The sequence below is a fragment of the Chiloscyllium punctatum genome, chromosome 14 (assembly GCF_047496795.1).
Source record: "Chiloscyllium punctatum isolate Juve2018m chromosome 14, sChiPun1.3, whole genome shotgun sequence".
In the NCBI taxonomy this organism is placed as follows: Eukaryota; Metazoa; Chordata; class Chondrichthyes; order Orectolobiformes; family Hemiscylliidae; genus Chiloscyllium; species Chiloscyllium punctatum.
Window position 1 is genome coordinate 24916793 of NC_092752.1, and position 23733 is coordinate 24940525.

The window sequence follows — 23733 nt, forward strand, 5'->3', positions numbered from 1 at the left end:
TACAGTTGACTCCTGTTTCTCTTTCTTGTGGTCCAATGGTCTGATAGCAATGAAAAGCCCATTGACTTTCGGACCACTGGGCATAATGTTTATTACTATGTTTTTCTTAATTCTTCACATAAATCATGCATTCCTGTTGATGGAAACAAGGAGAGCTGTCTTGATGCCTTACTCTAAAATTTATGATTCAACCAGCACATCTGAAATAGATCATCTGGTTATTTATTTCAATACTGGGAGAAAATTAGGACTGCCAATGCTGGAGATCAGAGTCGAAGATTGTGGTGCTTGAAAAGCACAGCCTGTCAGGCAGCATCCAATGACCAGAAGAGTTGACATTTTGGGCATAAGCTCTTCATCACTGATTGTCCTGCCTGATAGACACAATCTGACTGCCGTTTTGGCTTATATCATAACCATCATTGTCTTTTCATTCATATTTCATTGATTAGGTACCACTTTGGGCCATCCTAAGATCCTGAAATGTATAACTATGTATAAAACTGGCAGGTCAGCTGATGGACATTGCAGATTCCCTGGAATCTGATTTACGAGAACAAAAAAAAATAGAACAACTTGAGTGTTGGTTGAAAGGATTTCATGCTGTCCAAAAGTTCGATACTTCATATTTCACTGAAAGTACACCTGATCATGAGCTGGCACACATAGAGAAATACCCAACAGTATTCAGAGACAATGAAGGAATGTCAAATCCCAGACTAAGGGCAGAATTTTTGACTCACCTCTGCAGCTTATGCAATGGTGAAAAAGTTGGAAAAATAAGAGAAAAATAGGAAAAATGATCAGTTTCTCATGGGAACATAGGAATTAGGAGCTGGAATAGGCAATTCAGCCCTTTGAGCCCTCTCTGTCACTCATGGCTGATCTTACCTTGGTTTCAACTCTACTTTCCTGCCTGCCTCCGCCTTTTATCCCACTTTTCATCAGAAATATATTTATTTATTTCTCAAATCTGTGGATTGATTTTGCCTCCACTGCATTCTAGGGCAATGAGTTCCACAGATTCAAAACCCTCTGAGAGAAGTCGTTTCTCCTCATCTCAGTTTGGAACTCACCTCCTCTCACTCTCTATCTATGACTTCTCCTCAATGTTGAGAAAATAATTCAGATTTTCCCTTTAGGGTTTAAAGCAGAGTTCGGAATCTTGTTAATGAGGAGTGGCAACCTTATTTCCACACATTTGCATATCACATTATCTCAATTCAACATCATAGATTCTTAAGTTTGGTTAATTCAGGATGGGCTATAAACATTGGCCTAGCCAACAATGTCCATGCCCCAAGATTGATATTTTTAAAAAATAATTCCCCAATACTAATAACCCCACACCCTGGTGAACACAACTCCACAATTAAAGAAAAACACTTTGAACTGTTCGTTCTATGGAGAATTGCAAGCAATGCTTCAAACACTTTAAGACAACCCTGTGTTGTTGAAGTCAATTCAGGATCACAATGAAAGGCAACATATAATTTTCAAAATATCTAGCACTGACATGATCCCATGAGTTACTCCTAAAACATTTTAGGTATATCCCCAAAACCTATCTGAATTTTGTGATTGTGGATTTAAAGATAGTAGGTGTGTGTAAAGCATGCACAAAAGATTTAGATAAATAGTTTCTTGATGAACCAAAAATGAATATCTCGACCACTCACCACAAGAGGGATAAAAATAACCTTTGGGATGCAAGAGTTAACAGAAATTTTAAATAATAAGAAAAATAAAGAAAGTAGAGCTGCAAGAAGTCAAACATCTCTCACACAAGATGTGCAAATATTCTCTCTGTAGAAATTCAGTCAAGTTTACACATGGTCATGCTTTCATTATAGGTTGAGGAGTCAAGACAGTTCACAAAGTATGAGAGGGTTGATGAGGAAGAGTGCTTCTGCAATATGCATTCCATTTCAAAACATTTCAAAAGTTTGTTTCACATTTGCAAGAAAATTAGAACTATGTGGACATAGTTCTTTATTTGATTGCAGAATTACAAAAAATCAATAACGTGCAAGGGCTACTTTGAAGCCAACAAAATAATCATACACATCTGTATATGTGAACTGATTTGATGTTCAGCAACATTTAACATTAAAATGAGAGCAAAAAGTTGTTTATCATTTATTTCAACATCCAAGATTCACGACACATGGCCATCCCATATACACAGTGGCTGAATATGTACACATTACAAATCCATCATTTTAACAACCAATAAATATTCTGTAGTCAGCAATGTTGAGTAAACTCTACAAATGTTGACTTCGTTGAAGCATAGTCAATTTTTTAGTCAAAGTATATGTATTAGTTTGGCAGTGATATATGAATTTTAGCCTGCAAGCAATGAATATTATTTTAGCAGTGTTTGTGATTTTTAAGATTCTACTTAATCCCCTTTGGCATTGCATGATATAGTCTAATGTCTGGAGGATGGTTCTGATATTTAACTATTGCTGTATAGACATGCTACCTTGCTATGTCGTATGAGCTGCTCTCATGATAAAGGTTGATGCCACCATCATCTTTAAATGTAAGAAAATACAAAGTCTGTTTGGTTTAGTATGATAAAGGAAAATCAACTTCTGATCTAATTAAGTGAGGTTGTTGTTGTCAGCAACATATAATATATTGCATATTAGCAACTGTTGCAGGATATTTTGATATGACTGGCATAGTTATAGACTTTGAAGTGCTTAACCATCCATCATTGTTTAAACTTATTATTTAGGTGCTTCATGTGGGGAGCAGCTGTATCCTCAGTTTAAATTGGGTTTGATATTTGAGGGAGTTTTTTTTATGATCAACGACAGTTTGCAAATCTTAATATCAAATTCAGGAAGAGAATAGGCTATAAATTTTAACGGCAGACAATATATTAATGCAGTACTACTTTGAATTATGGAACCTGGGTGAATAAACTCAGTGGATATAAGACTTTGATATTTATAAATGTTTAATATTCAGCTGAAGCAGATACAGCAATATCACATGCACCATAATACACAAGCTAAAAACAAAACTGAGCAGCAGAGTTACAGCAAGTTACAAACATAGCATAGCACAACAACAACAACAACAGACAGCACTAATATAGCAAGGACTTCAACACAGAAGTAGAAACATCTACACATGTAGCACATATACAGTTAGTGCTGAACATGGCAAAACATGACAAAGTCATAACACGGCTACAGCAATTTCTGCATATGCAGCACAGAAACAGCGTTGTAAACAGAAAGCACTAGAGAAATTCAATGGGTTTGGTAGCATCTGTCTAGAGAGAAATCGAGTTCATGTTTCAAGGCCAACGTGACAGATAGAGCAACAGCTGTTCACAGCAAAGACACAATAAGTAATACACGCAGCACAGATGCAGTGGCAAGAATTAGTTGAATTTGCATTTTATTTCACACAATGGTTCAAAGTAGTTAATACCTAGTATGAAGTTAAGCAAATTATGGCAATTGAGAAAAATAGAGTGCAGGGATTTTCCCAGTTTGGAATCAAAGGCATTCAAAGTAAATAAATGAAAGGAGGACTTGGAAAATGTAGCAAATATTGATAACTGGACATAGTCTCAAAAGACCAAGGACCAGATAATTCTGTGCTGAGTTGACTGATGTCAGTGAACGTTATGCGTCTTGGTTCTGAGCCCAACTCAGAAATTGTGCTGCATGAGTATGTCAATGTCAGGTAGGCTTCAAGCCCTCCAAAATGTTAGTGTTTAAGGTATTCTGAAGTTCATGCATCCTGATTGTAAGGCTTGTGGCCAACCCCAACTTTGGGTTTTGGTCATTGTGTACATTTTTCCTCAAGAGTTGCCTACCTTTGTTTCAACTTGACAGGCAACTTGTTACTTAAACAGCGTGAATGTTTGTCTGTATATTGTGATGGCAACAGTCTAAAGGCTGTCCTGATCGGGAAGGCTTGGGCTGCACAATTGTACTATGGTTTGAGAATGACTCCAGATTTTGAGAAATATTTAAATATGTTAAATCCAGACTCCACATTCTAAAACTTTTACAAGAATGCCATTCCTTGGAACCCTAGTTTTGGTCACCCTTCCATGGGAAGGATATTGTTAAACTTGAGAGGGTGCAGAAAAGATTTACAAGGATGTTGCCAGGACTGGAGAGTTTGAGCTAGAGCGAGAGGCTGAATAAGGCTGGGGCTGTTTTCCCTGGCCCGTTGGAGACTGATCAGTGACCTTATTGAGATTTATAAAAACTTGACAGGCAGGGATAGAGTGTATAGTCAAGGTCTTTTTCCTGGTGTTGGGGAGTCCAAAACGAGAGAGCATAGGTTTAATGTGAGGGGGGAAAGATTTAAAAAGGACTGAAGAGTAACTTTTCATGCAGATGGTGGTACATGTATGGAACAAACTGCCAGAGGAAGTGGTGGAGGCTGGTACAATTACAACATATAAACAATATCCGGATGAGTATATGAATAGGAAGGGTTTAGAGGGAAATGGGCCAAATGCTGGCAAATGGGATTAAGTCAAATTAGGATGTTTGGTTGGTGTGGACGAATGAGACTGAAGGTTCTGTTTTTGTGCCATATGACTCTATGTCTCTATAATATCTTGTCACATAACAAGAATCATTGCTGATTTGAGGTATTACAGAAGTGCTGACAACCAAGAATATGATTCCCAATAAGTATCCCAGATGCTGCCTTCGGGTGAAAAATCACGTAAGTCTTTATCCTCTGTGGGAAAGGATGGTTGGATGTTTGTCAGCAGCTAATTTCACTGCCACCAGGAAACATAACAATATCTCGCCAATCACTAATTAAGTAGCCAAATGGGTAGCTCGAGGGTGAAGTATGCTGGATGAGGTCCTAGACTAATTTCTGGTACCAATAAAGCTGTCTCCAATTATGATCAAATGTGTTTAATGTTTGTTGCTCAATGAGCATGAGAAGGAGGTATTTTAATCCACTGCACAGTTGCTTAAGAATTAAATTTTCCTAGGCTTTCCTCTCAACATTTTGCTAGAAAAAAAGAGGTTTCTAAGCTTTTCACCCAATACACATCAGGATGAATGCAAGAATAGCAAGTTTTAAGTGAACACAGTAATTTTTAACCTCAGGAATATGCTGATTGGTTGGCAAGTAATCTCTGATTGACTGAGGTGTTAACACAGGGAAAGAAATAGGGAATTAGAGGTTCCCCAATTTCCTGGGTAATCCAAGTTGGTTTGTCATTCTTGCATTTATCCTGGTGAATAAAAGGTGGAAATCTTGGGTAGCATGTTTCCTGTTTCAACACTAATTGCATGCCATCAGTAGGATATTTTCCTTGAAAGAGGATTCCAACTTGTTTCCCAGACTTGAAATCAGACATTAAGCAATGCCAGAACAAAGAAAGAGTTCTTAAGAGGTATACCCAAAGAGGTAGATTTTAAGGAAAAACTTGAGAAGAGGGAGGTGGAGAGGCACTTGTAGAAGAAATTTAATACTCAAATGTAGAGATAACTGAAGACCAATGAGGCTAAAGAAGGATAATCTATATCAAACCAAAGTCAGAGAAACACCAGGTTTAATTCTAACTTTGGGGGATCACATAAAATGGATTTTTTGTTAACAGCATTGTACATGTCTCCTTATTGATCTTTTAAGTGAGATGCACAATGGCATCTGTATTGTTCAAATACAAAAAGAAAGACAAGGAAAATTGGAAGATCAGGGAAGGGAAAGATATCAACATTTGGTTGATGATCTGAAATATTTAACAGAGCAAGCAAGAGGACAGACCAGAAGGGAATTTAAAGACAAGGATGAGAACTTTGAATTTGAGACTTTGTAGGGTCTTTGGGGACGTTATTTGCTGTATTCTCTCTCAACCAGTTACATATGCTTAAGGTTAGTGCAAGTCGGTTATTTTGATATTCTAAGATAAAGGCGATGTGAAGGTGCAGGTGTTGGACTGGGGTGACCAAAGTCAGAAATCACATGATGCCGTATTATAGTCTAACAGGTTTATTTGAAGTCACAAGCTTTTGGACCGCTGCTCCTTTATCAGGTGACTTCACCCGATGAAGGAGCAGTGCTCTGAAAGTTTGTGATTTCAAATAAGCCTGTTGGAACATAAACTGGTTCTGTGACTTAGGATAAAGATAATCAAGGATTGGCTACCACTGCCATAAAATATTAAATAAATGACATTAACAATTGAATTGTGTTAACAATAGAATATCCTAACCATATAATATCTTAGGAAACAGAGTAAACGCAACTTCAGATAATTGTATTGATAAAACTAAATCACCAACTAACAATCACACATAACATTCAACAGGAATTTTATTTAGGGAAACATTATTTAGGAACTATATATCCAAAAGAAGAGCTCAAGATGGTGGAAACACACTGTTGGTGTATCAACAGCTCTAAAAAAACAACATGCTAAGATTTTATGTATGAGCTGTTACATTAACTTACTTTACTCTTTCGAATAGTGATAGGTCATCTGTGCATGTCCTACTTAAATTCAAGACAGAATTCAGTTTCTTTCTTTCAACATCTATGTGAGCATCATAAGATTTATTTTTTTCCTAGTAGCTTTGTTGTGAGATTCTAATGTCAGTATGGTCATTCAAACCTTCATCAGTAACATTCTGTATGCAATCCAAAGATGTGCAGGTTAGGTGAATTGGCTGTGCTAAATTGCCCATGGTGTTAGTCAGGGGTAAATACAGGGTGTGGGTGGGTTACTCTTTGGAGGGTCGGTGTGGATTTGTTGGGCCAAAAGGCCTGTTTCCATACTGTAGGGAATCTAAGAGAATCTAATCTAATCAATATTCCAACAATTAAAGGGGTAGTTTCCCTTGATTACATAAATTGCTACAATTTTTTAATGTTTGAAACTTGCTCATATATTTTTTTCCTTTGGTAATATATGATAATGGTTCACAGCCTTCAGACTGGAGTTATTACACGGCTGAGCTACAGTTCAGACAGTCGTGTTAAAACAGCCAAATGCTGTTTCAGCTGTTTCCCATGATATGCAGATTCTCATTCCCTCCACAGCAGTATGCAAACCAATCATTGCGACCGATGATGGAATTCAATACAATGTTATGGCTTTCAAATTATGCAGTGGCATGGAAGTGCTCAACTGGTTAATGTGTTTGACTGAAATACTTTCCTCTGCTATTTTAGTAAGAGCATTGACCCAGTTTAAGTAAGTGAGTTTCTACTTAAACAATGGAGGAGAAGGAAATTGTATACAAGAGTGCTAAGAACACTGTCAATTATTGTTTTTGATATACCCTGTGATGATAACTCTGACCGGTGGTGATAGAAGGGAGGTAAAGTTGCCTCGTGATTTATTTTCCTCTTGTAAATAGTTTAACAGTCATGCGGAAAACAGGAGAAAGTGACTTTCGATCATGATCACAGGTAATAGGAAAGCTGTGTGATGACAATAATAAAAGAACAGAAAACAGAAAATGATAATTTTTAATTGCAGAAACCTGTCAAGCTTCAAAAAGCTCATACCACACAGAGAAATATATTGTATTCTTTCTTAAATTCACCACCAGGGAATGAAAAACAAGGGAATAAGGGTAAGCAATGCCTTAAGCAACGAATCATACCCCACCAGATCATGTCGGTTTATATTGTCCACTTTAAAAAAAACCAACAATTAACACCCAATAACTGGAGTCTTCATTAATTTTGGCATTTAGAAATGTACAGGGGAACCTCGATTATCTGAACGAGATGGGCGGGTACTATTCCATTCAGATAATCGATTATTCGGTTAGTCGATTAAATGTCTTTCCCCTGGGCCTCAGAATTTTAAAAGTCTGCTCCCAGTTCAGGAGACAAGGCAGCAGCACACAGCGCACAAGGCCCCGCCCCCAACACCACTCCCATCCAACACCACCACGCCCCCAACCGCATCCAACCCTGCCCGCACCACCCCCCCAACCATCCAACACCTCCCCCCGAGCCCCCAGAACATCCTCCCACCCCCTGGAACTTCCCCCTGCCCTCCCCAACAGTATTCCTGGACCCCAAACCTGTCCAACACTTGCCCCCACCCCAACCTCGTCCAATATCACCCCACCGCCCGCCCCACAATCCCCATCCAGCACTGCCCCCACCCCGCCCCCGCCCCCACCCCCACCCCCACCCCCACCCCATCCAGCACAGCCCCCCGCCCCTCTCTTGGGTAGCCGGACTGGACACTAACAATAAGACTGCTGCTGCTTCCGCCTTTGTGGAGTAAGTCTCCAAATAACACACACACGCACATGCACGCTCTTTCTTACTGCACCGTTTTGACAGGTTCTACCTCTGCCCTGCAAAGGATAATGTTGGTCAGATTATCTGGGGAAGGGGGGGCAGGGTTTAGGGTACACCCCTCTCTAGAACTCCAGGGAAAGTGTGAGGGGAGAGAGAGGGCGGGCAGTCAGTCATTTGGTGACGGTGCCTGTTTAATCACTGTAAACAAAAGAAACGATCACCGGTGGAAGCACGTCTTTGATGTAATGTTTCTAAGGGGACCTCAAAACCTCCTTCAGATAATCCGATTTTCGGATAATTGGTATTCGGATAATCAACGTTCCTCTGTGTTATATTATTGGTCATTGAAGAACAAACTGCTCATTATATTTAAATCTGGATTTCTTTCATTTTAACAACTAAAGTTATGCTTCTGAACAAAATTTCAATGAGAAAACATTTGAGTGAAGTGTAGACAATTACTGTCACTTTGAACAACATTTTCTTAATAAAATCAATATATTGCAGGGACTTTGTGAGCAAATACTGGAATGATATACTTGCTTTATGAATTATTATTAACCTAGTCCTTCAAATTCTACCATCAGTGCTACAGCATTAATTTGATATAACTGTCACAAAGCAATCTCTTTTGTTCCTAAAAACTGTTCCTTGGCTCAAGGAGACTCTGACCTTGATTTTTTTCAGAGGGGCAATAAACCAGGCCAGACTCTGATCAATCTGATTTGGTACAGAGATGAAAAGGGCTTTGAGAGGCCTTCTGTTGATATGTAAACAGATGAGACTTCAGGCCAAAGTGATCATGCTTTAGAACTGACCTGTACAAAGAGAGGGGTGTGGTCAGCTCTTTAACAAAGCTGAGTAGTTTTAGTTCGGTCTGATTGCTGGGCCTCTTGCTGAGATATTTGTATCATCGATAGTCACAGCTGAGGTGCCGGAAGACTGGAGGTTGGCAAACGTGGTGCCACTGTAAAGACAAGCCAGGGAACTATAGACTGGTGAGCCTGACCTTGGTGGTGGGCAAGTTGTTGGAGGGAATCCTGAAGGACAGGATGTAGATGTATTTGGAAAGGCAAGGACTGATTCGGGATAGTCAACATGGCTTTGTGCGTGGGAAATCATGTCTCACAAACTTGATTGAGTTTCTTGAAGAAGTAACAAAGAAGATTGATGAGGGCAGAGCAGTAGATCTCATGGAATGCAGGGAGAACTAGCCATTTGGAAACAGAACTGGCTCAAAGGTAGAAGACAGAGGGTGGTGGTGGAGGGTTGTTTATCAGACTGGAGGCCTGTGACCAGTGGAGTGCCACAAAGATCGGTGCTAGGCCTTCTACGTTTTGTCATTTACATAAATGATTTGGATGCAAGCATAAGAGGTACAGTTAGTAAGTTTGCAGATGACACCAAAATTGGAAGTGTAGTGGACAGCGAAGACGGTTACCTCAGATTACAACAGGATCTGGACCAGATGGGCCAATGGGCTGAGAAGTGGCAGATGGCGTTTAATTCAGATAAATGTGAGGTGCTGCATTTTGGGAAAGCAAATCTTAGCAGGATTTAAACACTTAATGTTAAGGTCCTAGGGAGTGTTGCTGAACAAAGAGACCTTGGAGTGCAGGTTCATAGCTCCTTGAAAGTGGAGTCGCAGGTAGATAGGATAGTGAAGAAGGCATTTGGTGTGCTTTCCTTTATTGGTCAGAGTATTGAGTACAGGAGTTGGCAGGTCATGTTGCAGCTGTACAGGATATTGGTTAGGCCACTGTTGGAATATTGCATGCAATTCTGGTGTCCTTCCTATCGGAAAGATGTTGTGAAACTTGAAAGGATTCAGAAAAGATTTACAAGGATGTTGCCAGGGTTGGAGAATCTGAGCTACAGGGACAGGCTGAACAGGCTGGGGCTGTTTTCCCTGGAGCGTCGGAGGCTGAGGGGTGACCTTACAGAGGTTTACAAAATTATGAGGGGCATGGATAAGATAAATAGGCAAAGTCTTTTCCCTGGGGTCGGGGAGTACAGAACTAAAGGGCATAGGTTTAGGGTGAGAGGGGAAAGATATAAAAGAGACCTAAGGGGCAACGTTTTTACGCAGAGGGTGGTATGTGTATGGAATGAGCTGCCAGAGGATGTGGTGGAGACTGGTACAATTGCAACATTTAAGAGGCATTTGGATGGGTATATGAATAGGAAGGGTTTGGAGGGATATGGGCCGGGCGCTGGCAAGTGGAACTAGATTGGGTTGGAATATCTGGTCGGCATGGACAGGTTGGACCGAAGGGTCTGTTTCCATGCTGTACATTTCTATGACTCTATGACTGGGTGGTTCAACAGAAAGCTGTTTGGAAACTCTCTTTTCTGCCCTTCAATATCAACCTGTAAGCATGTGTTTCATTTCTACTGGGTTTTAAAGGCAGTTTGCTTATTGGGACTGTTTTGTGTATTTGGGGGTGGCACAGTGGCTCAGTGGTTAGCCTCACAGCAGCAGGGTCCCAAGTTTGATTCCAGCCTCGGGTGAACGTCTTTATGGAGTTTGCACGTTCTCCCCATGTTTGCGTGGTTTTCCTCCAGGTGCTCCGGTTTCCTCCCACAGTCCAAAGATGTGCAGGTAAAGTGAATTGGCCATGCTAAATTGTCCATAGTGTTATTATTCAGAGGAAAATGGGTCTGGGTGGATTATTCTTCGGAGGGTTGGTGCAGACTTGTTTGGCTGAAGGTCCTGTTTCCACACTGTAGGGAATCTATACTAGTGTGAAATGATGACAATCTATTCGGAACAGCATAGTTACATCCAGCTGGATAGGGTTCTTTATTCTGGTCTTTGTGTTTCATTGTGTAATTTTGTGAATTTCTTTTGGTCTGTTTTAAAATCTAGTAGTCAACCTAGCTATCTTATTCCGGGTACACTTCACTGTACACTTACCGAAACAAATTGCAAAGTTAGGTCCAGGGCTGCCTGCTTAAAATGGTTTCAGTGGTCTGGCCTAGACCGTAACATGATCTATTTCAAAATGATTCAAGAAACTAGATCGAGGACATTAATAATTAAACTGATTCAATTAGTGAAAGACACTGGCCAGTATTGTATTAAATCTCATCGGCCAATAGGCCCCAGGTTCAATTTTCTCTCTTTGAGCATACAACATCAACAACAACAGCTTGCATTTCAATAGTGCCTTTAAAGTAGTTAAATGCTCCAAAGTGGATCATGAAATTGTTAGTTGATATAGAGCCACAAAGGAGTTGTTAATGATAGATGCTTACAGAGGCAGGTTTCAAGGACTACCTAAAAGAATGCATGATTGAAAATGAGAAGCTAAAGGCACAGCTACTCATAATGGTGGCAGTAAGTGATCTCAGAGCAGGAGTTAGGATGTTATATGTGGCATCAGCATCCTTTAGCTGTGGGGCAGAAACTCAGCCAATATCCAATCCTGTGTACCAGTCAATGATTCCAGCTGAAGGGTAATTATGAAAGCTTAGGAGAAAGTGAGGACTGCAGATGCTGGTGAGTCAGAGTCCATTAAGTGTGGCACTGGAAAAGCACAGCAGGTCAAGCAGCATCCAAGGAGCAGGATAATCGACGTTTCAGGCATAAGCCCTTCACCGGGAATGCATGAAAACTTAGCTGTGAGACTCTTCCATATTGAAAAACCTGAAGAGACCTTCAATTGTATTAACTGAAGCATAATCAAGGCATACACACTTAGAATAATAATGTTTGCAAGAAAGGTGCAAAACCTTTGGAATAGTGCATTTTAGTCTTATAATTCAGAAAAGTCAGTTTTGGAATTACAAGATGAGAATTTCTCTGTTAGAGCAAAGAGGAACACATCATATAGTTTGATATATTAATCAAATCTAACTCAACAGATGTAAATAAAAGCAGGTTTCAGAGCCTCAAGTACTCAATGATATATGGACAACATCTCTCTTGGAAAAAAAAGGATTTACGCTGCCAAAACGTATTTATATCTGTTATAGTTTTCCGATAAACTACATCAGACAATATGTTGTGTTGTCTTCAAGTAGCAATGGTAAAAATCATAATTTATGCTGCAATCTTAAAAAACAAGTAATTCTCTTTTTAATGGCTGTGATAGATTTGGAATCTGAAACTCTGATTAATGTTAGCAGAGTGCTACTGGAGCTGATTATTTTATAAACACCAATAAGCTAAAAGAGAAACGGTTCAGAAAAGATAATCGATGTATCCTACTGTTTGTTTCTTTTCTATCATCCATTTCCAATACAGAATTTCTTAACTGGCATCTGACTGCGACTCAATTCAATTAAAGTCTAACATCACTGGAGGGAAGAGTACTTCTGTATCAGTTATTCCACTAAACCAGTTACTGTGAAAAATAATCTTCCACTTAATCAAGGATCTTCTCCCTTTTCTCTTCACCCCAGGCTGACAGAGGACAGTCATTTCAAACATTCGACTCCTCTGCGTTCACTCCTAGCAGTGACAAAACATTTTAGCAAGGGGCTTTAGAGGAGGGTTGCGCTTCGTCGGGTCGGTGTGGACTTGTTGGGTCGAAGGGCCTGTTTCCACACTCTAAGTAATCTAATCTAATCATAGAAACATGCAGTACAAAAGAGACCCTTCAGCCTATTGAGTCTGCACTGACTAAACTAGTCTAAATTGACATTAGTCTCACTTTCCAAATGGGATTCTTCTGAAACAGACATAATCAGGACCTGTTGGTGACTTAGTGATTGTCCAACTATTATCAGGGGCCTGTCTCCTTAATGTATTTCCAATTCATGTTTTTGGAAAGCAGACACTTTCACAAAAAAAAACAGAGGTAGCCAGAGTCTGTGTGGTGGACAGAAATTATTTGGGTGGACCTGGAATCAGCTTTCAGCAGGCCAAGTGTTTACCTGCACCTGTTCAAACCATTCATTCATTTCTTGAGTCACTCAAGCATATTAACCATCACTAAGCACGTAATGTCAAAGTCAGAAATCACACAACACCAGGTTACAGTCCAACAGGTTCATTTGAAATCACAAGCTTTAACAAGGTATCCCCTTCATTGGATGAATTCACTTTATCCACCCCAGTCCAACACCAGCCCCTCTACATCATAAATAATGTTAGGTACTGTTGCACAAAATCAACATTCTGTTTTCAGGGTATCCAAATGACAGTATAGGGTTTGTTTTAAACAAAAATATTGATCTTCTGCTATTCATCAAATAGAATCACAACTATGTGGCCAGCACACTGTGTTCTTAAGGCAGTGCTTTATTGGCAGAAGTTTAAAGTATTGATAAACCTGTACCAAATTCTGAAGACAAATTTAAGAGCTGTACATTTAGCCATAATGAATGTCAATTCACTCCTTAGCACTTTATCAATGTGGTGCAGCATGGGATGATATTTAGCATGCTGAGTAATGTGGAGCATTGGCACACCTCTTTCATTCAGATTACAAATCGATGTCTCAGAAATTCCTCAAGAATCTTAGCAGTTATGACGGCACTCCATCTTTCTTCTCATCTCCAACGGCACCAAGTGTTATCAGTCTTGCAAAAAAAAATCAAACATTAGAAAAAGGAGCAAAAATAGGCCATTTGGCCCTGCTGGCCTGTTATGCCATTTGCTAAGATCATAGAATGATGTGACTGTGGCCTTAACTTGATTTTTCCTGTTGTTCCTCTGTCAAAGTCAGCCTTAAAAAATACTCAATGTCCAATCTTGGCAGTACAGTAATGCCCTTCTCAAAGAGCAAATTCCTCCACCTGACCATCTCAAATGGTATAGAACTGAATGTGAAACCACGCTTCCTAGATTTAGCTGAATGTAACCAAAAATCAGAAGTCGCACGACACCAGGCTATAGTCCAACAGGTTTATTTGAAATCACAAGCTTTCAGAGTGCTGCTCCTTTGTCAGGTAAAGTGTCACTTCACCTGACAAAGGAACAGTGCTCTGAATGCTTAAGGTTCCAGTTAAACCACTTTGTTGCAAATAAAAATTCAAATTTGTAAATGTAATGCTATTTCAGAATCCCACAAGTTACTTATCCCATATTAGAACCATGTCAAAGTGCTACACCTTCTGCAATAGCCAATGAAACCTAACGTATTCTTATTGTTCAATATAAGACTGGAAAACCTTCAAGCACTTAAGAACATTCACTTTATTCAAGAAAAACCACAGTGAAGCTCAAGAAACAAAAAAATTAGGAATGAATTACTGCAGGAGCTGGAATCTGTACCAAAAACAACAGATGCTGGGGATCACAGCAGGTCAGGCAGCATCCATGGAGAGAGAGCAAACTAATGTTTCGAGTCTCGATAACTCTTCAGAGCTCTGATGAAGAGCCATCTCGATTCGAAGGGTTAGCTTGTTTTCTCTCCATGGATGCTGCATGACCCATTGTGATCTCCAGCATTTGCTGTGCATGCTTTGATGAACAGTTAAGGACAGATTGCCTTTCGAGCAGGAACAAATGTGCAATGAACCGTGATCATTGCACTCGGATATTATCTATTGGAACCGGGTGTCAATAATGTTTTGTTGGGCTTTTTGCACACTGATTCTGCAGTGCTGCATTATGCAGAAGGTAATGATTCTCCTGCTCAATGTCCTCATCTTTCTTCCTGGAAGATAACTATTCTCTCACAGCCCTCCAGCATTCAAGATATCTCCAAGCAAACCCATGCTGCCCCACACAACTGAAGCAACTATCGGAGTCTCATCTTCATCACCCCTGTTGTCTGCTGCACCACGGCTCTGGTCAAAGAATTGGCAGCATTATATACGTGCTCTGCTTCAGTTAGGAAATTGCATATGCCATGTTTGCATAAAATAGCCCTTGTCTGATTCACCATCCTTGTAAGGCATCTGACCCATGATAGTTTAGCATATTCTTCCATATAGCGGCACATGGAGGACTTTGACTAGAAGGGCTATGGAATACATCAGCCCTTGACATAGAGACCTTACTGAGGTGAGTGCAGCACAAACCACGTTGCAGAAATTTGTTAGTGCTATATGACTACCTTTTTTGTTGTTCATTCAGAGGATGATGGCGTCACTGGCAAAGATTGCATTTATAGTCCATCCCTAACTGTTAAGAGTCAATCGCATTGCTGTTGGTTTGGAGTCACGTGTAGGCCAGACCAGGTAAGGATGGCAGTTTCCATCCCTAAAGGACATTAGTGAACCAGATGTTTTTTTTTCTGGCAATCAACAATGAATTCATGGTCACCATTAGATTCTCAATTCCAGATTCTGTAATAAATTCAAATTCCACCTTCTGCTGGGTCTTTGGAACATTATCTGAGTTTCTGGATTATCAGTTCAACAACTAAACCACCAGGACATTGCCTCCCCTACTGATACCATGAAAACCCACCTCTCTTCCCCACATCAACCAGAACAGTCAGGATAGCATATAAGAAAATGCTGGTAATTACTTAAAGTTAAAGGTGAGGGGAAATTAGTCACAGGGATGGACTGGTTGAACCGAAGGATCTGTTTCCATGCTATATGACTCCATGCCTTTCTGCAGTTTCTATGATCTTGAATTGCTTTTGTGAACAGTGGTCTGCAGGTACAACTTTTAAGGTCACTTGTGATTACTCCTGCTTCATAGAAGTGACTATCTTCAATCTGCACTGGAAAAAGTTATTTCTGATCGGGTTTTATATCCCACACAGTTGGACATGCTTTTCACATGCAGGCTATTATAATTACACATGTCTTCAAACTGGATTATATATGTGCTTGATTAGTACAATTGACCCTTGAAGGGTTTCACATCACATCAGTCGCATGCAGAGCCATATGCTCAAAGAGAGGAAAGACAGCTATTTTCCATATCCTCTGCATACTTACCTTTCACATGTTTATGGAAGGTCATTTGTGTTGTGCTTGGCCACAGTTTGACACAGCATGCTCAGCCTGGTAATCAAGGGTACTCCCTGAACCTCCCTGTTCCTTTCTTTATGGCTCATCAATATTCCACGTTTTCCCACAAACAACATACAATTATGACTACATCTCCCAACATCACTCCCTGAGCCCCAGCTCTACAGATTAATCATGCCAACCGTTATGCTGCACTGTCTTTGCCCATTGAGACCAAAGTGGTTGTGACCATTGATGACCCTTCTTCCTGTAATAACCCATGACCTTTAATGGACTACAGAACCCCACTCTTACACGTTGAACTTCCCCATTTCACAATTATTGTCTCACCTGCACCCCAGATGCCATCTGAAAGATCCAAAATTGTCTTCCTGCCGTAACAGTGGCCCCTGATAAACCTCCTTGACTTTTATTGAACTGTCCTCCAGGACTGATTGCAGAACATACAGACCGCCCTGAGTGTACAGACCTGACTGGTGACTGACCAGGCCCCTGACTGATCAGTGTGCAGCTCTCTGATGGACCTATCACTAATGCCTGGCTTGGTTACACTGGACCTTCCCAACTGACTGTCATCCTCTCCCTGGACTATAAAAATACCCAAGTGGCTGACTGATCTTGTCCAAGCACCTAGACTGAGATGGGACAATGTGTTTGACTCATCTGCTGATACCCCCTAATTAAAGACATTTTCCAAAGGCTTGAGAGAGAACTATTCCCCTTTGACTTTAAGAAGTGTCCATTTGATTGAAGGTTATTGTGGTTACTTTGTATTCTTTTGGCATTTGCTGTAGGTATGATATTGATGTATCATGGTGCTGCACAGCGATACGTTCCCCCCCCCCCCCCCACCCCGGTTGACTGATCACTGCTGTCGACTATAACAATCTGCATGCCTTTGTGTCTGTGCTTAAAGGAAAGGGAAAGACAGGACTTTGATGCTCCAAGCTCTGAATGAGGTGGAAAAGCACAAAAAGCCAATACAATGCAAGGCCGAGATGCATGCATCCAGATCGATGCAAAATGACTGTGCACTAACAGAGCAAGTGACAAGCTCTGAGGTGCACCCTCCTTGAATCTGTGAGCTGGGTGCCTGCCCATGTGTGGAAAGTGTCCTGCCAGCAGTATGACAATGATAGGTACAGGTATGCTCCAAGATACAATATTGAAGTGGAGAACTGTCCTCCATATGAGTCAGAACTGTATGAGGAGGTTGTGGTGAGGTTCAAGCATGTTTGATGCCAACCTCCATGGATGGCAATTTAGGTGGTTGCTGCTCACTGAGCATACTACGAGATGTCAGTGGCGACTGTTCAAGAAGAATACTTGAAGAACCAACCTGGTAGTTTGAATTTCCAAGGCCCATCTCTGACTTCCATGGTGAGATGATTTTTCTATCTGGCAGGATGGAGAATAAGAAACTGCATGTGTGAGATTAGTTAATATTGGAATGGTAATGGAATGGAATGTCTCCCTTGTTTCTGAGATAGAGGTATTCATTTTGTGGGTTTTCTTTTTAATCTGCTGGGACCTTTCCAAAATCTAGAGAATTTGAATGATTGCAACCAATATATTCTCTGCAGTGACTTCTTTTCCAACCCTAGGAGCAGGCTATCAGGTCTAGGAGACTTGACAGCCTTTGGAACTATTAGAACATAGAACATTATAGTGTGGTACAGATTCTTCAGCCCTCGATGTTGTGCTGCCCTCTGAAGCCTATCTAACCTACACTATTCCATTCTTATCCTTATATTTATTCAATGACCATTTAAATGCCCATAAAGTTGGTGAGTCTACTACTGTTGCCGGCAGTGCATTCCACAGCCCTACACTCTCTGAGTAAAGAAACTACCTCTGACATTTGTCCTGTATTTGTCACCCTTCAATTTGAAGCTATGCCCCCTCTTGCTAGCCATCACCATCCGAGGAGAAAGGCTTTCACTGTCCACCTGATCTAATCCTCTGATTATCTTGTATGTCTCAATTAAGTCATCTCTTAACCTTCTTCTTTCTAGCGAAAACAGCCTCAAGTCCCTCAACCTTTCCTTGTAAGACCTTCCCTCCACACCAGGCGACATCCTCATAAATCTCCTCTGAATCCTTTCCAAAGCTTCCACATCCTTCTTATAACGTGGCGACCAGAACTGCATGCAATACTCCAAGTGTGGCTGCACCAGAGGTTTTTATAGTTGCAGCATGGCTCTGAAACTCAATCCCTCCACTAATAAAAGCTAACACACCGTATGCCTCCTTAACAGCCCTATCAGCCTGGGTGGCAACTTTGAGAGATCTATGTACATGGACACCGAGATCTCTCTGCTCTTCTACACTACCAAGAATCTTACTATTAGCCCAGTACTCTGCATTCCTGTTACTCCTTCCAAAGTGAATCACCTCACTTTTCCGCATTAAACTCCATTTGCCACCTCTCAGTCCAGCTCTGCAGATTATCTATGTCCCTCTGTAACCTACAACATCCTTCAGCACTATCCACAATTGTACTGACCTTAGCGTTATCGCAAATTTATAACCCATCCTTCTGTGCCCTCTTCCAGGTCGTTTGTAAAAATGTCGAACAGCAGTGGACCCAAAACAGATGCTTGCAGTACACCACTCGTAACTGAAATTCAGGTTGAACATTTCCCATCAACCACCATTAGATTTCTTTTCTGGCAACGGTGATTGTATTAATTGCTCCCTTTTGTTTGCGACTGAGGTTCTACAATGATTACCAAGATGTATTTTTGACTCTTTTGCAGTGAAAAATGAAATAAATTATGTAGTCAAAGCCTTTGCCATTGTTATCCACTTGCGATTCTCCACTGTTAGTGGGTCAGAACAAATGTTTGTTGTCAACGATGCATCTTAGATTTGGGCCAAACCTAGGTTTGGCCTCATAAATGGCTCATAAAGTGAAAAAATGAGCATTTCCCCTTTTGTGTAGATCATTGGCCCCTCATGTCACTGCCTCTGATCAGAAAAGGCAGAGTCTCGATACCATAGAAAGCTTTCTGGAGTTCCCAGACAAGGTGTGGACCAAACATGTCTGGGATGAGAGTGTGCTGGGAGGGCTAAAATGTGTTTCCCAAGTGGAGGACTCCTGATTTGATGCGAACATTCTGACCCAGATATTAATGATATGCAGTAAAATGGACAATGTTCCACTAAATGCACTGCATCATCATTAAATTACTAAGCAATAGTACATACTCACAATGATACTGGTTATTTATATGTCCTATATACTACAGTCTGTCTCAGATATTCACTCTGTTAATAGATCTCCAAGTGTGTCTATAGAACAGCTATCAAAGCCAATTTTCCTTTTGCAACAGCAAGCTGCTTTTTGAGGCCATGTTTTTATGTCATTCTTGCTGTCACTGATGGCAGATAAGATAAATCCAGTTTTTCCCTTTTAATTGATTTTCAATTATGCCATTATCTTGTTTGTAGCTATTGCCAGGTTTACTCTCCCTGGACCTCAATCTCAAGGCTACATTTGAACAAACACAAAAAAACATTTTGGGAGTGATTTCTCTAACACCCTTATCAATGTCCAGTAAGGAAGGTGCACAAAGAACCTCCATACCCACACCCACCTTTCCTTCACATGGCACCAGCATATATTTAAATCAAACAATTTATCAGCAAACTGCTGTATGCTTAGTTTGTCTTGTGGTGGTAGAATAGAATATTGAAGGGGGTATGACATCCTGACTGAAGAACTGCATTGTGGGTTTAAAACATGGCATGATGGGAAATTCTGTCAAGACACAGACTTGCTAATGATCAGCAATTTGCAACAAGCACAGAGAATATTGGAGATACCTGGCAGTGTCTGTAGTGAGAAAAATACTGTTATTGCTTTGAGTTCAGTATGACTCTTTGTCAAACTTATTTCTAAGAAGATTTGAAATATTAACTCTGTTTCTCTCTTCGCAGATGATACCAGACCTTCTAGATTTGTCCAATATTCTCTGTGTTTGTTGCAAATCTCTGATCGTTAGCAAGTCTGTGTCTTGACTCAATTTCCCATCATGCCATGTGTTTAAACCCACAATGCCTTTTTCAGTCAGAGTACGATACCACCTTCAATATTCCATTCCATCACCATGAGACAAATTAAGCACCCAGGGTTCTTCCACCTGTACTTTACATTCATTAATATGAAAGGAAAGATCTGTTGCTTGATTTAAAGTGATTAATAAAGTACTAAAGTAAAGAATACATTGGCTTACAGAAGTTTCAAAATTAAAACTAACCGAGGATCTCAAAAGAGAAATTGTATGATTTTTGTTTAAAAACATAACCTGCAATATAGAGGGAGTTTACTCAACTGTTTCTGATGCCAAATCCTAGATGCTAGCGAAATCATCTGGTAATCAACATAATACCTCTCCAGCATCTGCACTGCTCAGAAACATGTATTCTGAATCACCGGGCAGTCACAAGGTTCAGCAATTAAAAAGCTTGAGGGTTCTCAAGTACAGATGAAGTATTAGCTACACAGATCAACGAGTTAGTTTCTACCAGAACCTTTCAATGGATTCATTTCACAAAAGAGACTGTAACTGTGACACTTGCAGGAACAAGCATCCATTATTTGAATCGAAGTCTGACAGTGCGGATTGCAGCTGTTGTTTTCCAACCATTAAATCCTGAAATAAACAGTAGCAAAAAATGTCAACTTGCATTTATGTGGCACTGTTAATGTAAAAACAAAATCCCAAAGCACTTTTCAGGCATGCTGCAAAGACATAGTAGCCCAGAAAGGAGTAAAACAGTAAAACTGGCATTTGAGACAATAGGGGTCCGAGGGGTATTGCAATTATTTTGATTCAACCTGTTTTGATATGTTGTGAGCACTGACTGCTGATGCAGAAACGGGGACTCTACCATTATGCAGCAAGACCCTCCAATTTACCCTGGAGACTTGAACTTAAACCAGTGCATTCATTTCCAAGTATTACTATTTTGATTTGATTTGATCTTTGTTGTCACGTGTACCTGAGAATTGTGAAAAATTTTGTTTTGCGAGCAGCACAGGCAGATCATAACACAAAAGGACATACAGCTCATGGGGTGCTTAGACAGAACGAGGCATGCAGGTTTCAGCTGCACAGGAGGTGCACATACAAGGCAGGAAGACATTTGATCTCAAGTGGAAATCAGAAAGGTAGGCTTTTAAGGAGAGACTTAAAGGATAGTAGCAGTATGGAGGTTTGGATCTCGGTGGCTGGAGACAGATGACAAAGATGAATAAGTGACCAGAATTGGAGGAATCTTGGAGAAAACTGAGCACAGAGGTGAAGATAATAAAATAGAGCCTCTGTTAGTTTCAAACAAGATGGTATAGTGATAAATGATAGGTGGGGCAAAGCAATGAAGGAATAAATCAGAAGAGTTTTGGCTGAGTAAGGTTTTGGAATTGTGAGCTGGAGTCAAACCCAGATTGACAAAGGCCAAAGTATGTATTGTTATTGTTAATAAAATATTCTTATTTTCTGCTAAGAGCTAAATGAAATTAATAGTTAAAAATCACACAACACCAGGTTACAGTCCAACAGTGACTATGACCTGATGAAGGAGTGTCGCTCCGAAAGCTAGTGTGCTTCCAATTAAACCTGTTGGACTATAATCTGTTGTTGTGTGATTTTTAACTTTGTACACCCCAGTCCAACACCGGCATCTCCAAATCATGAAATTAGTCAGCCCAATATGGTCTTGCTGGGGCAGTCAGAGAACAGGCAAGGAACCTTCATTGACAACATAGTGGTGGTTCAATATTATTAAAGGACGACTGTAATGCTTTCTCTAAGATTTAGGACCCTGATAGCAAAGTTCATGTCTGCTGAGCGTTGCCAGACAATCAGAGGCCAACAATTACTCATTACGGATAGCATTATTAGGAGAGGTGGCAGCTGCTGGGAGAACATCCACAAGAGTCCAGGCTTACCATGAAACCTCACGTGTAAGTCAATGAGGACAAGAGGTCAGGATCACAGGACTGTTGTCAGATATAAGGGCAGGGGTTTGACTTCCAAAGCAATCCTCGCTCCAATGCCAGGGATGAGGTCCCATGATCAGGCACAACATAAAGCATAACAAGACCATCTCCTCAATTTATAGCACTGACTCTGTGCTGGCTGGTGCTACAGTCAGTACGTTCCTGCTGCCACTGAGGAGGAGAAGAGGTTCTTTGCCAAAAAAAAAGCATAACAAGGTCATTGGAAACTTCATCGGGTCTTCTGGACAGCATTCGGGAAGACCATGCAGTTCCCATTTAATTGTGGAAGCACCAGTAAATTGTGGTGGACCTGAGGATAAATCATATCAATTGGCTCATTTATGCCAATGATCTCACATCAGTCTCACATGAATTAAAAAGGGATAGGTTAGTGCCACCTAGGAAGCTAGTGAAGGGCTTAGCTGCAACGTTTCCCACCATTACAAGTAGCATTAAATCCAGCTCAATATTTTTGATTTTTATACTTTCATATTTCAAACACCATCCGCTGTGATCAACTCAAAGTTAGTTTCTTTTAATTGCTGGAGAAAGAGACACGCAGGCAATTTTTTTCACCTTGCACTCATTAGGACAGGCATAAGAGACACAAATTTCAAAGAGAAGAACAATTTGTATTGCAAGAGAGAAAAGGTTGCTTTTTTTTAAACTTTATTAAACAGTACAAACGACAGTTAGTAATAAACACAAAACAGCAGTTCATAAAAATCCACTTTATACAGGGGGAAAGGGCAGCAAAGACAAACCCCAAACCCCTCCAGTTTTCAGGGAGATAAAGTCAAACCTCAAGTCCCATTTCCATTCATCACGAAGATAACAGTAACAAACACAGACCAGACAGTGCAATCAAATTAGAAATAATGCATAGAACACAGATCAAATATAGGTATAAAAAACACATTTGGCACCCATTCACACCACATATGATCAGACCGTCCTTGGTTAGCCTTTCTGAAGAACAGTCGTTGGCAGACCAGTCTCCGGCCACCCTGCGAAAAGGTTGCTGATTAATTGGTAAGAGGACTTTCATTGGTCAATGTGTTGGCTTGTAGAACACAGTCAGGTGCAATTCTGTAAGTAAACATCATTGAGAAAAAGGTGCAGTGCCTGGACATGTTCTTTCTGTTTGCAAATTCTTTTTACTGTTGGATTTGCTTGACAGTCATTGTTAAAATGTCGTTATGGTGACTGAAAGCAGATCCTTCAGCTGTGTATAATGCCAGAAGCATGCAATGTTTCATCTAATTTTAGCTCAGTTAGATCAGTATTTTATCTTAATGTTTATGAACAGCTGCTTTTCTCTATGGAAATATGAAGATTATGCTCCTAGCCTGAGCAATTTTTTTTTAATTTATGATGGTCACACAAAGAGAAATACTAGTCCCTCAGGAAATTATTTGAACATACAGCTGCTCTATTCTTTTTTTTTCTCTGATAAGGACATCTTGCAACTAAAATTTAACTGTTCACTAAAACTAATGAGTTTCTGTGTTAGTTGTGCCAACATTTTCCTTGGAGGTTCAGTTCATTCATATTGTATAAATCTGGAGAAA